This window comes from Cuculus canorus, chromosome 5 (assembly GCF_017976375.1).
Source record: "Cuculus canorus isolate bCucCan1 chromosome 5, bCucCan1.pri, whole genome shotgun sequence".
NCBI lineage: Eukaryota > Metazoa > Chordata > Aves > Cuculiformes > Cuculidae > Cuculus > Cuculus canorus.
The window spans coordinates 29,025,943-29,040,923 of NC_071405.1; the positions used below are offsets into that span (position 1 = coordinate 29,025,943).

Genomic DNA, 14,981 nt, shown 5'->3' on the forward strand with positions numbered 1-14,981 from the left:
AGAAAGGCTGTTGTATAATTTGCAATTGAGAGTATCTGGCATCTACTCCGTACTGAAACATGGAGAAACAAATTTCCCTCTCCAGTGGGTTTAGTGGTATAAGTGAGGTGACTTGCAAGAGTTTCAAGCATGGTTCCAATAACCAAAAAGAAAGTCTTGTGCTCTTATCAAAGCTCGCATTTCAGAAAGAGATCAAGATATATCTTACCATCAATTAAGATTTTTGTCATAATTATACTACTGCAAAACTTCATTCCTCTGGTTCTGAGAGACTTCTTTTGTAATTTCAATCCTAAGTTTATAATTTATAATTTTTTAATTGAATTGGAGGAGTGAGTGAGCAGCTGTGTGTTGCTTAGTGGCTGGCTGGAGTTAAATGGTGATAGCTATAAAACAGGGGGGGTGTTCTTTCAGTTACCCCTAGCAATCCTTTTGTTCATTGTTCATCTTTCTTGAACAAAATCGTCCAAATTGAATATAGCACTCAAACTAAGGTTTCCACAGATGTTTTGTCAATCACCTTGATTCTTCTCTAACTTTTTGCAAATTCCCTATACATCGCTGTACATTTGTCTTTTTAGTAACTGTTTTGCATCAACAGCACGTAGTCCCCTTGTACTGGACAAGTATTGTTAGTTTTTTCTCAACATTTCTAACTGTTAAGCTCCTAGTTGCTACCAGATGTTATGATTACTGTTTCTTTATGTTATTCAACTTCATTCCATCTCTGCTGGTCCTAAAGGTCCTCTTGTTCTTCAATGTGATATAGTACTATATTGGTAATGCTTCAGCTTTGGATAGTTTGTATTCTTTTTTAGCGTAAACCTAATATTTGTTCAAATGGCGAACCAAACTGACACTTTAAACAAAATAAATCCACAAACAAACAAAATAAAACCCCAAATTGTTGTTAATAGTTCTCTGTTTGTAACTCTTGCCAATTTGATGGTTAATCCTTCACATGTACATATTGTTGTCCCTGTGCAAGAGTACGATTTACTTGCCCTACAGTTACCGTAAAAATGTTTAGCCTCATGACAATACAGAAGAGATATAGAAGAAATAAATCCGACAGACAATTCACTGAACTATTAGGCTAGTTCAGCATACCTTCCTTGGGTAAACTTAAGTTGTGTTTTATACCTTCTTGTGTTTGTTACCATTCAGGTCCAAAGACAAATCAAAATAGTGTATCTTCTTGGGTTGAGAAGCACAATGATGCAACTATGTGACTTTCAAAAACTAAAGAAATTCCTCCAAATACTGCTGTACTGTACTTTGCCACAGTGACACAGGGGTGCATTCTGAACTTAAGGCTCTTTACACCTGCAGAGGACACATACTTACCTCTTAAGTTTACCACTTAATTCTGGAACTATGTAAGTGACTCAAGTCAAACAACAATAACATGCCAGAAGAGTTTTTGTAGCTACACTCATAATCAGGTTACCCTGCTTTCAAGGGAATGCAGCTGGCATTACAATGCAAAGGCTAACAGTATCCTGTATCCATCCTCAGGTGGAATGAAACAGAACTTCTCTTCTGCTCATTTTCCTTTCCTTACATTTTTAACAGAAGATTTTCCTAGGTAGAATAATGCCATGATTTGCATTAACTTCAAAATATGTCTAACAAGGAACTTTTGTTTGTTTGGAAGAGTAGGGTATGGCTGATGTAAATTTTCCTCCACTGTACACATTATGTTGCTAAGTGACATTTGGCAATGAATATTGCATGTTGCTCCTGTTTCTCCAAGCCAGCAGCATTTTGTTGCTACATTCCAGATGTCAGTGTAGGGAGATGTCATCCCTACAATGATCTGCATTTGAACTGCAGAATGAATGACCTGTACGATTTTCAATAACTTCATTTGTATAAAAACTGATGTGTTATTAGTTATTAAACTCATTTTATTGGCAGCTTCTAAACAGAATTTCTCAAGGTCTTTAAGGTTTCTTAGCTGTTTCAAATAATGAGGCCAATATAATTTTGAAGATGTACTTTTTTTCTGAAATGAACAAAACAGGAAACATATCTGTCCTTTAAAAACACTCTTCTTTTCTCTATGAAAAAATAGGTTAGAAATTTATAATAGACATGCACACACTGCAACATCAAAAAAGGGTATTGAAGATGGCTTATATTTCATAACCATGCTGTGAAAATAAGTATGTGGGTAGATATTTTGGTCCCTCTGGAATTTTACATATGATAGCTGTCTCATACTGTGAATTTGGCTCCTTATCCAGATGCAAAATATTCTAATTTTCCTACTCTTAAGCAGCTTGGGGCATGTATTATATCTTGTGTGATGAACAACTCTTTAAATATATTCAAAAACATGCCTAGAGCCCCAGGACCCAATGAGTGTGCCGTGGTTTTTAAAATGTTCTTGTACCAACATCGTGACATAGACAGTAAATCAAATAGATGTACTTCTTCAACATCAAACTCTGTTTGCATTACAGCTATGGAGTTAAAGCAGAACCTGAATAAAGACAAGCAAGTAGAAGGGTTACCCAAAAGTAGCCCAAGTGGTCAAAGTGTTGCTCAGACTCTTAATTAAGTCCTTAGTTCCTATCGTCATACAAGAAGGGGAAAGAATTTCAAAATTTGCCATCCTACAGTTAGGTGAATCACTTGCTCTTCAAGTCTGCATAAACACTGTCTTTCACCCCTTCACAGAAGGAGGTGCTGCTTCCCTCAGGCTTTCTTATGCCATCCTCCCAGTGCATATATTCCATTATTTGCTGTATGTGCCATCCACAGGTGTGTTACAAGTGGCAAACCATTTGCTGAACTTTATATTCAATTCAGGAGTCAGGACACTCAGACAAGTCTCAGTGAATTTTTCAGGACTTCAAAGTCTAAAATGTATGCTTACCTTGGCACCTGGAGAGCAGACCTTGAGAAGCTCCTCTTACTGTTTGTGGTCATGAATTTGAGTGTACAAGTATGTCGCTTTTCCCAGATCAGGGCCCCTGGGCTGTAAACTAGCTGAGAATACATAGCTTCATGGAAATGCCCTCATGTGAAGTGCGTTGGGGAGCCTTCTTTTCACTGTATTGCCTCTAGTTCTGTAACAGATGACAAACACACCTGTATCTCTTTGATCGTTACAATAATAAATGCAATGCAAGAGTATTTTGAATGTACTCAATCCAAAATCTTATCAAGTGGGAAAGTGGAATTTACTTCATGTTATTTTTGTATAAAAGTCTCATTTCTGGAGAGAAATTGTGCTTAAGAGAGCAAGAAGGTACACAAATTGACCAATTTAGCAGCACTGGTCAGATTAGGGATAACAAATTCTTATTCTCCTGATTTTGTAAAAGAGAAAATGTTCTGTTTTCCTGGAAAAGCAACAACATAATTAAGTGAATACAAATTAATAGCTTTAGACAAAATGAAGAAAAGGGATTTCTGAAACTGTCCAACTGTGGTTGCAGACACAAATATTTGGTTTTTAAATAAATGCGGTTAAGGGATTGACATTGTGCGGCTCACTGCAGGGAACACATCATAATTTGTACAGGTGTTACAATGCGAAGGGCCAGGCTGTGTGAAGTGAGTTGTTGCTTGGCCTACTATTAGGCGACTGCCCAAAGTTTACTTTTGAACACACACCAGCAGAATTTACTGGTCAATAACTACTTGTTCTTACGCAGAGATGTGAAAATCCTGGAGCCTCTCGTGAAAAGCCTGATTCCCTTTCTCCAGTTGTAGAAATTTTCACTTTCTGGTAAAGACTTCATCTGTTCAGTTACTAGCCTTGACCAAAAGATGATTTAATTCTGAAAGCTGACCATTCCACAGGAAATCCGAAATAATTTCTCTCCCCATTACAGGCAAGACTGATCCCTACTTCACCCTGTGGGAGAATAAGCTTTGGGGTTTTTTGATTTTTCTGTTTTAGAGGCAGCTTTTTTTTTTGTCATTTTGTCAAAACTTCTGCTTTCTAACCTCATAATAGCAAGCCACAGTACAAATAAAAAGCTAGTCTTGGCCAACTTTTTGAAAGCTTTTTTCTGCTATATAGATTACCTTTATACAGCAGTGAAAAAAAAAGCATTAAATGTGTAAATGCCTGCAGGCAATGGACAAAGTGAACACTGAACAGATGAACAATGAACAAAGCCGTTCTCCTCAGGGGTTATCTATTATTGTAGTCACTCCATTATAGAAGGCCATTTGGTTAGTCAGGCAGGACTTGCCCATGGTGAAGCCATGCTGGTTGTCTCTTAATTTATATGGGCTTTTCATCCAAGTGACCAAGTAGCTTTGCATCAGTATATAAGAACTGTGGCAAGCTAAACTCTAGTGAATGTGTTTTCTAGGTATGAAAACTAATATATTGTATTATATTTGAATTTTATTAATGTTATTTAAATAACCGCTAGAAGAGGTTGTAACTGGTATAAGCATTGCTGCATTGTAAACAAATGCCCCATTCCTAAATAGAGATGTAAATCAAGCAAGGACTGTATGAGTGAATGCAATAATAATACTCCTACCAAACTTTAGATGGACATTATTTTTAGAATTCAAATTTTCCATTCCTTGAGAATCTTATTCCTACATCCTAAATAAAAATCACCAAACACACCGCAACAGTTTATTCTTTAAATATACCCTTCATTCCTTCAATACTGAGAAAGAGAACATTACTTCAAAGCTGAGCCAAAAACCAAAACAGTACATATTCCAAAAGTGAAGTGAGGGAAATAGATTCTTGTTCAGGAATTTGTCCAAGTAGAATTGAGTGCAGTACAGCTGCAACATAATAAAAAGCAATGTTGGAATCAATGGCTAGCCTTTCCTCTGCGCTACAGACAATGCCAAAGCTCTTAACTCTTCAGGCAGAGAATCCTTGGGGGATGTAGCATAATGGTCAATCAGCCATTAACCTAGAGTACTATGTATGTGGCTATGTAAAGCAGCTCTACAAAAACTCCAGCTAGATCCATAGGCTGAATAAGCTGCAATAATTCAAATAAATTTAAAGATGAGGGAGAGAGTCAAAGAGAGGTGAGACAGTCAGAGAGATGTAGACATCAATTTTGTTCGAGTTTACAGTTCTGAAAGGTAACCGGGATGTTTGGCCATAGTGCATGCCATCACACAGAATGAAATAAAATAGGCATTCTCACTGTGGGTCTTTATAATTTATTCTGTGTTAGGTGAAAAATTTTCTTGAATCATTTTAATATGTAATAGTAGTTGTGTTCCAAGGCATTTTGGAGGAGTAAAAGAGCAAAGGAGGAAAGCAAAAGGATTTGAGGTGGAAAAGCATTTTGGGTCATTTGTTCAGTCCTTTGATTGTGTGTGTTTAGTTAAAGCATCAGATGCTTTGATTTGCTTTTCTGTAGAATGGGAAAAGTAAATTATTGTGGGAAAGCTATGTCAAATAAGTGAATGTTTTCCTTTGATCTAAAAGATGACGAAACATGTGTCCATTTTGATGTGTTCTGGGACTAAGCTCCCCAGTACAGCTGTTGATCAAACTCTCATGAGTCCCACAGTCCCACATAGGTTCAGAAAAACCTATTAGTTGAATTGGTTGAATTGGCCTTAGAATTGATTTCACTTGAGGGAACGCTGTATGCTTAACTTCGTTTAGAAGATATGTGCTGGAACCTGTACCAAACTTTAGCTGCTATTTCAAGGTTCTCTTTTTGACAAAATTTTGGGGTTTTTTTGTAAATATTTACCACAAAGGCAGTTAAGTGAAAGAACTTCATCAGAACTAAATTATAGAAACAATATATTTAAACAATATGCACAGAATAAAGGGAAATATGAGTTGTTTCTTTTCTACCGGTATTTGCTACTCAGATATTCAACATATATCTGTCATAGATAAGGTACCATTGAAATACATAGAGCACTTCCAAGTCTACTATATACATATACACAGTCTTTATATTTCAGTGGCTGGTATTTAGCAGTCTTTAATTAATTGGAAATTAGTGAAAGTTTTTGGGAATAGCTTCCAGAAATTGTTCTTGGAAATGAAGGAATGTGGGAAAAAGTCTTGACTGGAGTTTATATAGCTCTGTTCTTGATAAAGACAAGGCAAGAACAAACTTCTATTTGTTATCTGCTATAGAATAGAAGAGTGATGGGAGGCCAAAGGGATATCACATTTTCTGGGAATTTTGAGAAATTTTTTTTGGAACTGGTACTTGTTTCTTATCTTTGAAGTGGGTTTTGGTGCAGAATTCAGATCATAAGGGATGTTAACTCTGGCAGTGTGCAGTGACCTTACAGGTTTGTTGTTCCAAAACGTCCTTGAGTGTTGTACCTCCTCCTGGTTAGACTGTAGATCATCTGCTTCATGGTAGCAACTTGGAGCCATTGCTACATGATTGTACAGATGAAGTACATAGTTCTTAGACTAATAATGGAGGAAATACTTGAGGATGAAAAAGATGTAAATCTGTGATTCTTGACTTCAGTAGAAAATGAAGAAGCATCCCATGTCCGCCCATTGATTCTATAACTACGATTTAAGGGGATCAAAATCACATTGTACTTGATATTGTACAAATGAGTAAGAAAGAAGACCATCTCTGTTGATGGATCTATAAAGTTTGACACAGGATTCAGTTATACATGAACAAATAGACTAAGGTGCTTGTTAGGTGCAATGAAATCATGCACCTAGCTGAGGGTGAGGTTATGCCTAAGTGATTTGTAATTGCCACATCAAGATGATACAGAGGTCTCAACATACATAATTCTGGATCATGAACATCATTCTTTCCTAATCATGGCAGCACTTAGGTCTGAGCTTAAGGTAAACACAACATAGAACACATTCTGAAGTGGATGGTATGCCTGTGTGCTGGCTTGAATTGGGAAACTCTTCTAAGGACAGATTCTGTGGTTCTAATCTGAAGGCAGAACAGGGCCAGCAGTAACACGAAATAATGGTACGGAAGGCATATTGTTTCTCTTTTGGTCAAGTGGCTCTAGTTGTTAAGTTTTACTTCTGATTTTTCTGTGGCCTTGAGAAATATCAAAGACTTGTTTGTAACCAAGGGGCCAAGACTTCTGTCATGCATGATTTGATGACAGATCTGCCTTAGATACAAACAATAGGTATTACAGGAAAAGAAGGAAAGAAAAGAAGCAAACCCAATCTTTTGTCTATTCAACCATGCTACGCCAAAACCTGTCTTGCTGTAGTACTTGTAAAGCTGGTTTAAATTAACTCTAACTACGTATTCAGCTACAGTCTACAAAATTGTTAACTTATTTGAGACTTTCTGTAAAGGTGCTGCATCATTTCTCATAGCAATGAGAAATGATGCAGCTTTGGAACACTTGAAACTGATTAAAGATTTCCCTTGAGAAGCTACTTTATTTTATTTTGTATTTTAATCTATTTCACTGCATGATTAATTTGCAATCAAGACTTGTTTTGATTTTCCAAACAGTATTTTAAAACCAAACACGAAGTAATAACATGCAGATGGCTTGCAAAATAGTAAAAATGTGCTCCATTAAGAAAAAAGAAATATTTTGCAAATTTCATGCACCACACAATTAACCACTCTTTGGTAAGCCATCGAAAAGTATGATCAAAGCATCCCAAAGGTCAAGTGTTGTGGGATGATGGAAAAGCTTTAGGTCCTACAAAGTCAAGAGAATGTGAGTGACTACATAGGCGCAAATGATGATCTTATCTTACATAACTGCTCCTCAAAAATTTTGACTGCAGATTTAATGTAGTTGTGCTCGCCAAATTTTTGAACTTCTGGCAAATGAATCTCCGCCAAGAATGCATGCTTCTTGCTTTGTTTTTATTAAAAATATATGTAAATCTCATTCAATTTAAAATTATGCAACCGAATGTCATCACATTTCTCACGGTCCTTGTCTTCATTGGGGCTGTGCACAGGCAGTGTCTAAAGTCAAAATCTTTTTTGAGTTTTTAAAAAAACATTTATTTGTTAAAAAAAAAATCTTTTAACTCTAACTTTGGTACAGAGCTGATTCTCAACAGAAATCTAAAATCTTGGCAGGTGCATCTCTTCCAAGAACATGTGTTCTGTACCATTTGTCCATTAGGCTTGCTAGAACTAAGCAAATATCATGCCACTTAGTCAATGGGTCAATAGAATATTTCAGTGTGCTCCAAAGAGATAATTGACCAGCTGAAAGTGCAAGATAATACTAGAACTGAGATCACTGAGTAAAGTGATCTCATTCTGAATGTGCGTGTTTTGTTTGTTTGCTTTTTGGGGGTGAGTTCGAACATGTGTAAGCCAAGATTTGATTATGAAGAAGTAAGAGTGGGGAGAGGGAATAGGGAGAAAGGCCCAAAGGAGTATGTTATAATAGAGATGAGCTGAGAAAAGCAATTTCATATGACTTGTCTGTAGAGAAATCAGAAGGTTGGAAGTAGAAGAGGGAGGATAGAAAAAGGTCAAGTGCCCCAGTAGTAAGTTTAAAACTTTTTCATTTTCTACCATAGTACTTAGGAATCAGAGTGAGGGCAAAGTCTTCACTGCCTCTATTTAGGTTCTCCCTGGCTTCAAAGATTGGCAAGTTCTTACTATATTCTTACAAAGCAGGCTGCTTTTCAGGCAGGTTTTCTCAAGTTCTTGCTTTATGAGTTTTGGAGAAAGATTCTGGACAGAGATGTTCAGAAGAAAAAGTGTTTGCAGTCTTTGGAGGTTGTTAATTCCTGGAAAAACTTCTGGCAAACTCTAGCTCACCAAAATTTCACAGAAAATGTTTGTTAGAGGTTGACCAGTTTAAATGAGTTTCTTGTGTTGGTGTCTTTACCTAGTGGAAGTTCGAATCGTGCTTGGTTTTATACACAAAGTCAAGCAATGCTGCCAACATATACAACCCTCTTCTCTCTGAGATATTTTATTTATTTATTCTGGATTCTGAAGACAGCTTAGAGACATGACTCTTGCCAGTGTTATTTGCAGCGGTATTCACAAAGTTGTCCTCTAATTTTTAGAGTAAGTTTGCACTTATTTCTTAGACTTGTGTCGAGATTAAATTTTTAGTAATAACTCTCCTAATCATTTCTGAGGTTGCCACCATTGTTCTGCATTGTCATTGACCCAGCCATGAGCTGCCAACATTAGAAGGTTTACTAGACTGCCATGTAAAACTGCCTTATACCTAGAAAGTAAAAAGGACATGAATACTATGAAATCTTTATTTTAAAATATAGATCTACTTCTTCACACGTCATAACTTATTATAAGTATGTAAAGGTGGTCTACAGGAAAGCTGGGAAGGGGCTCTTTGTCAGGGACTGCAGCAATAGATAAGGGGTAATGTTTTTAGCTGAAAGAGAGGAAATTTAGATTAGATATTAGGAAGAATTTTTTTTACTGTGAGGGTGATGAGGCACTGGAACAGGTTGCCCAGAGATGTTGTGGATGACCCGTCCCTGGAGTTGTTCAAGACTAGGTTGAATGTGGCCTTGAGCAACCTGATCTAGTGGGAAGTGTCCCTCCCCATGGCAGGGAGGTTTGAACTAGGTGATCTTTAAGGTCTCTTCTAACTTGAACCATCTATGATTCCATGATTATAAGGATGGAGGATGGGAAAGGTATTTTGGAACATCAAATCCCCATAACTGCTGCAGAAGCAAGTTAGACATACCATCTTTTTCAGGACTATAACAATTTCCATCATGAAACTAAATAGGGCTTGGACATGGGTTGTGATCTTTTGCTTCCCACTACTGACATATGAAAGCTCTGCTCACCAGTAATTTCTTGTAGATCCCAGATGAAATATTGTCACAACCGGCATATACTCATATTTCCTTGTGTTAAGAAAGTCTAGAATACCTTCCCGTGAGCACTAACAGAGAGATATTAGATTCGTCCCTCAGCTTCTGTCTTACTAAGATAAACATACCAATCTTGGTCTTCACATACACTGGGCTCTCCAGTATTCTAATCAACCTAATAGGCCTTTTCTGTGTATCTTCCACTCCGAATGGAGTTTTCAAAACTGCAGTATTTTCCTGCAATGACAGATTTACTTTATGCTCATGAAAAAGAAACCATTGGTGAATAATATGTTGCAACAATGAACCCCATAATTATTCATTTAGAATTTTAGGAAAGAGTCTTCCAGTTTGCACCAGTCTGTGCAAAACATGTATCACGGTGCTCTTGGGTGTGATGGCAAGGCAAATGAATTATAAATAAAAACAAGAAATGAAATACAAATCTTGCAATTTGGCATGACTATTCTGTAGCAAAGGTCCAACCCTCAAGTTCAGACTAGACATCTATACTTTAAAAAAGAATATTCATCTGAAAAAAAAGTGGTACAGATTTTTTTTTGTATGTGCAGTTTAATATATGTCATATTCTGAAAATTTTCCTTTAACATATAGTTTGATCATAAGTGTAACTGGAACTACATGAATTTCTGATGAGAATTTGTGAATATTAGTGGAATCACAAACACCTAATCATTCTTCAAATATTATTTAAGAAATATTATTTAAGAATTTAAATAATAAATTATTCTCAGTTTTTAATTTATATGAAATAAATATCATAGCAAATAGCCTCATATTCAAAATAGCCTTGCCAATTTATAACAGCTGAGGATGTGTACCTTTCCTACTCAAACACATAATACTTTTAAACACTTATAATCCGCAAGACAACAGCTCCATACCAGGAAAATTAACTATCCAGCAAAATGGAAAATAAGAAAAAAGGAAGGAAAGAAAAACAAATCTGCTTTACAAGAAGAAAACGAGACATTCTTAAAGCATTTCAGGATGACCACACACCAAGTGAAAAAAAAATATGGTTCAAAATGCCTGCCCCACAGAAAGGATAACTCCACTTGGCAGAATACAAGACTATCTCCTTTTACTAAGAACACCACTTTAACGACTTTAAGTATTTTTCCACCTTTCAGAGAGTACATTGAAAGTTCAACACATACTACCAGCTAAGCAGATTAACCAGTAAGCAATATATATATCCAGACACATATATATATACATACACAAATGTACAAACACAAACACATATAATATCAGGTTTTCATTTTGAGAAAAACAAAATCCAGACACTGACAGCAGCTACACAATAATTTTCATGCTGTCATTCATTAAATTTATGTCTTTTAAAATAGCTTCAGGTAGAAAGCTATGGAACATTCGTCATTACAGTCTCATGTTGCTAGCCACAATCATATATACACGAAAAATCTTCAGGCAGTTTCAGAATCATCAAAATTAACTACTGTGCAATGGTGACAGCTTTATTATTATCTGTGTTTTTCACAGATGTTCCAGTTATAATCAGAATGTAGTGAATACAGATGGAACAAAAAAGGTGAGACTATGAAAGAAAATTAACACTTCTTGTTTAGGGTAAGCAATTGAATAAAACAAAAAAAAAAAAAAAGGAGAGGGAAAACCCTAGACTTTATTATCGTTGCTTTAGGCTGCTTAACAGTCCTTCCCAAAGGAAAGGTGGTTTTAGAGAGATTTGAAGCAAAGCGATAAGACAGTTTTACAGATACTTTACAGTAAGTTCTCTCTAAATTCAGCCACGCAAAACACAAATCTTTGACTGGGAAGTTGACAGGGGATAGTAGGATCTTATACTATGTGGCATATGGAAGCAGGAGTAAAGAGCTTTGACTCTGAAAGCAGAGGAAATAAGGAAGGAAATAAAGAAGGATGCAGCAGAAAGGAATGAAGGTGGAGATAAATGAAGAGATATATGCAATATCCCTAAACTATGAAAGAGAGAGATTATGTTGCTGTTGTTTCCTGAATGAAGATTATGGGGAGCAGAAATGCCTTTATAAGGACTGAGAAAAGGATACTGTACACTTTAAGTTTCAGGGGACAAAAAAATATCTGAGGAAGGGACAGACTTTTTAGTAGGGCCTGTTGCAATAGAACAAAGGGTAATGGTTTTAAACTAAGAATGTAGATACTGACTAAGTATAAGGAAGAAATTTTTTACAATTAGGGTGGTGAAACACCGGAACAGATTTCCCAGAGAGGTGGTGGATATCCCAATTCTGACAACCAGATTGGACCAGGCTCTAAGCAACCTTACCTAGTTGAAGACATACGTGTGCATGGCAGTGGATTGCATTAGGTAGGCTTTAAAAATCCCTTCCAACCCAAACTATTTTATGATTCTATGATAAGAGTTTCAGCAACCTGCATGGCTAGGAAGTACTGTGTAATGGAGATGCTATGTTTGTTAAATTTAGACAATGCTTTGATGTGAGGATTTATATGATAATCAGATTAGGGACTTCAACCATGCTGAAGTCCACAGTTATTGAGAAGTATATTTAAGTTTAAGTTAAGTCCAAATTAAGTTTCAACAGTCAGTAAGTCATTCACAAAAGTGTCCTATTAAAAGTTTATTTAGGACAAAAGGAGACAGTAGAGAAATATGCTGGTAGATCTGTGAATCTTCAGTGAAGAGATGACAAGAAAATCTTTGGTAGTAGGTGCTATTACATCAAATTAGAAACCTTCTATTTCCTTACCAAGAGCCGGAGGATCCTCCAGAAGATGTGTGACAGAAATTATTAAAGAAGTAAGAGAAGCAGCAAAGGAAAGACAGACCTAAGGAATCCCAAAGGGATTTCAAGGAGACAAGAAGCAGAGAGGCCAAGAGAAGTTATGGTTAGAGCAGTGAGCTTGAGATCTGGCAAAGGACATGCCATTAGATGTTGTGGAAAGAACAGTTTAATTTAAGGGCAGAGGAGGGAAGCCAGATTGAAAGAACTCTAGGAAGAAAACGTATAAAGAACACATTCAGAAAGTTTAGAGACGAAAGAGGGACTGCAAAGGGGCCAGTAGCTAGAGATGAAAGAAGGAGTCACAGTGCTTTATTTATGATGTGAGAGATTTAACATATGGTATAATGAGCAGGACAAACCAGAAACAGTGAAAACAACAAACCAGAGGAGATCAAGAGGTTCAGGGCAGGAGTGAGGGATGGGAGGAGACTGGGCATACAGGAGATGAAGAGAAAAGAAGACAAAGGGTAAGAGGAGTCAAGCACAAAAAGGGAACAGAAAAGAACACACGAAACATGTCTGTTTCTGTGACCAAGGAGAAGAATAAATCTGTAGAACAGGGGAAGAGTCACAAACTAACAGGAAGAGGAAGGCTGTGCCACGTGTTAAAAAAGAAAAAAAAAAAAAAAAACAGGAGAGAGAGAGAAGAAAGAAAGAAAGAAAGAGAGAGAGAGAGAGAGAGAAAGAAAGCTTTCTGTCAAGAGAAAAGGAAGAGCGATTAAGTAGGGACTTACAGGTGATGAGGAAATGGGTAGACCCGTAGGGTCAGGGTTCAATTAAATTTGAAGTAGTGCAGCTAGACTGATGGCAGAACTGAAAAAGTTAAAACTTGTGTGGTAATGTGGTGAGCATAATATGCTTTTTATAGGCAGTAAAAATGATGGTCTTCATACTCCTTAATTTCAAACTTCTCCTCTTAGAGTTAGAAAGGCCTATATTAGAAAGGGCATCCTTCAGGGCAGAGTAGATATTTCGTGGTAGTTCCAGAACAGGATTAAAAAGCTTGTTAAAAAGCAATGCTATATGAGAATATGCAGATTTATAGTAGGCATGAAATCACTTAGAAGTCTGAAATTAGCACATATATTTTTATGACATGCATTTTTTAGTCTTCAAGTTATTTTGCGTAAGCTGAGTCTGAATGAAGGCAACAGACACATTTCCAGTAAAATATTTTCCCCGCATGGAAGACCTGGCCCTTTTTTTCCATAGCACAGTGTTCCTTAGCTAGGTCTGAGAGTCCTACGACACACACGTGCAGCAAGCTGCAAGGCTAATGCAAATCACAGAAGGCAGCAACTACAACTGTAAAGTGAGATACGCACACCATTAGCCATGTTGGCTGCATTATGAACCAGATCAGGAAACCAATCCAGGCTAAAGCTAACCCAGCAGAAGGTTTATTTTTAAACTGATTCATTTCCCAATGATCTTCACTGACTAGCTGCACAAAGGCTTGTACTTGCAGAGGAATGGGGATGGATAGGATGGCAGAAGAAAGGAAAAGAGGCGACAGTCTTCTTTTAGGGTAGTCCTTCCTGAGGACTAAACTACCTTGCAGAGAAAGGCTGAATTTTACTGATTTTACTCCAGTCTTAAATGAGTACAATTATGTTGTATGTAAGTCTTCCAACTTCTCCAAGCTACACTGAGTTCTCATCATGCGACACCGTAGACTTATTCCCTGCACCAGAGGTGACATTTTATATCTGGCACAAGCAAAAGTGAGCTCAAGTCTCTTAAATAGCCAGCTTATACTCATTGTCAGCCAACTTTTTTAAAATACTTTTGTTTCCTTAGGTTGCTTACAGTACTCTTTCTCATCTGTGCTCAAACAATCCCTTTCCTTCCTCAATGTTTTGTCCACCCCTTCCAAACTTTAGATTGCAGCCATACCCCTAATGCTGTCTTATCTAAGTGCCAGTATTGTTGCTTGGCACTGAAGTGGTTACCTTACAACACAAAGTCACTCAGGAGCAAACACAGTTTTATCTACCTTACTGTACATGAGATTCTCCATATTCCATCTCATCTATCATTCCTTCTTTCCAAGTATCTGCTCCCCACTGAATTATCTGAATTTATAAGCTGTTGGTTAGCCCTTGTTTGTAAGGAAAGTAGGAATCAAAAATAATCATTCAACTCATGCCTTCAAGGACGCTTGGGGTCAAAAGTTGTTCTGACTCCCTGCCAGTGAGAAGAGGCATTGGGGACTGTTAGCAGGCACATGGTCTGCACCACTGGAGAATGTCGAATGAAATGTGCTCTGGTAGAGTCCTTTGGAGGAGCGCTGAAGCTGCTAATGCAGCAAATTATGTGCAGCATGACCCACAGAAAGACACTAGTTTGAATTTGATACCATCCCAAAGCTAGACTGCAATTTGAAGAGGAGTGAAAGAACAGTTGCCCTGTACTAT

The 14,981-nt window shown here is 37.1% G+C and overlaps 1 long non-coding RNA gene across 1 annotated transcript in view; it reads right to left on the reverse strand.

The window, feature by feature from the left end:
• The window catches only part of LOC128852348 (uncharacterized), a 52,325-nt gene that overhangs the window by 20,855 nt on the left and 16,489 nt on the right, over positions 1-14,981 (reverse strand). The window contains exon 5 of the long non-coding RNA XR_008450145.1: positions 2,885-3,077. This is a non-coding gene — a long non-coding RNA (uncharacterized LOC128852348). The remainder of the gene's footprint in view (positions 1-2,884; positions 3,078-14,981) is intronic.